Below are 1,929 nucleotides of genomic sequence, written 5' to 3' on the forward strand. Positions count from 1 at the left end.
AAAATGAAAACTTGTATTTCTTTTTTAAAGAGACCTTTTGCTTCTTAATTAAAGACTTCTTTTTTTTCTAAAAGGGACTGCAATTTTTGAAAGTGACCGAGCCTTTGAAAAAAATAAAAAGTAGGCATTTTTCACTGTGCATCTTTTTAAAATGGATTCAGCGTCTTCTGTAATGAAAACTTCTGTCTTGAAAACAAACAAATGTTTTTGAAATTCATTTTGTAGTGTGGTTTGGAATTTCTGAAATAGATGTGTAGTATTTTTTAAATAGCAGTGAAGTATTTTGTAAAGTCTTCTTTTAATAAGTGGTTTACACTTTTTAAACGTTTTTGAAAATGAATTTGCTTTTTTAAATGATTTTTGCATTTATGTTCAAGAGACAGAGGGTTTTATTTTTTTTTAAGGATACTAGATTTTCCTAGGATACTGGGTATTTTCTTAGGCAGGTGGGTATTTCTTTAACCATTTCATGCGCTGGGTTGTTGTATAACAACAAATCAAGCTAAGCTTCCCCAATTCAAATGGTGCATTCTAACCGATTGAAAACAATATTGTTTTATAAATGAGAGTTGAAAAAGGCTGTAGAAAAAGTCTAATTTAACATTTCATAGTACCACTGTCATTTTGTAGATGTTTTTTTATGAGTTATGTTAGTTACAGAAAAATAATTGGTGCATGAAAGAGTTAAGCGGTTGGGTGTTTTCATAACCGACCGAGGATTTTCCTAAGCAGCCGCGTAACTCATTAATCGGCGGGGTATTTGTTAACCGTTAGGGTTAGGGTTAACCGGACAAGAGTTTTTTTTTACCGAACAAGCGTTTCTTTAACCGAACAAGTGTTTTTTCCAGTGAGCAAGTGATTTTTTTTTTAACAGAACAAGTGTTTTTAAACGAACAAGTGCTTTTTTTTTTTTTTTTTTTTACCGAAAGCGGGTTTTTTTAACCGTACCACGGTTTCTTTAACCGAACTAGAGTTTTTTTTAACCGTAAGACGGTTTTTTAACCGAGCAACTATTTTTTTAAGCGAACAAGTGCTTTTTTAACCGAACAAGGGTTTTTTTAACCGTACCACCGTTTCTTTAACTGAACAAGTGTTTTTTTTTAACCGCACAAGCGTTTTTTTTAACCGTTAGGGTTAGGGCTAGGGTTAGGGTTAGGGTTAGGGTTAGGGTTAGGGTTAGGGTTACAGGTTTTTTTTTTTAACAGAACACTTGTAAATTTAACCGCACAAGCGTTTTTTTTTAATCGAGCAAGGCTGAGTATTTTCTAAACCGAGCGAGGAACTTTTTAAGAGTTTTTTTAACCGTTAGGGTTATTTTGTTAGGCGAAAGAACACTTTATTAAACGAACACTTTTTTTAACCGCACGAGCCTTTTTACTATCGAAAGAGGAATTTCTTGAGTTGCCTAGCGATATTTTAACCGAGCATGCATCTTCTTAAGTAACTGAGCATTTTTATAGGCGAACACGTTTTCTTAACTGACTTAGCGTTTTCTACGATTTTTGTGACTTTGCAAATGTTTCTTGGACGTTTTGCAAACAAGTCGGACTCTTTTTAAAAACTTAAACTCTTGTCCCATTAAAAATTGAATGTTCATGGAGAAGACGAGAGCAAACGCAGCACAGCTCTAGCAGTTTGCTGGTAGCTTCTCTGGTGTTGGTGTAAAGCATTAGAAGCGCTCCGTTGTCGCTGTTGAGACGTTTGACAGTGCTTTTTCGGCGGACGGTTCTAGATGCGTTGGTGTCGTGCGGTTTAAGTGACTCGAGAGTCCAGAGGAAGTATTATTCGTCCTCTGCAATTGGCGTTGTGCGTTGTATGGGCTTGCCAGAATGCGTTTAGCGGCGAGAGATCGAATAGATTCTCTTTTCTAGCGTGGTTCAGGTCGATTGTTCCTCGTCGGTGTGAGCTTCGTGTTTACACCGCACCGAG

The sequence above is a fragment of the Hydra viridissima genome, unplaced genomic scaffold (genome assembly GCF_058129835.1).
Source record: "Hydra viridissima isolate aposymbiotic clone 2 unplaced genomic scaffold, HvirCarnegie_v1 scaffold_14, whole genome shotgun sequence".
Classification (NCBI taxonomy): Eukaryota; Metazoa; Cnidaria; class Hydrozoa; order Anthoathecata; family Hydridae; genus Hydra; species Hydra viridissima.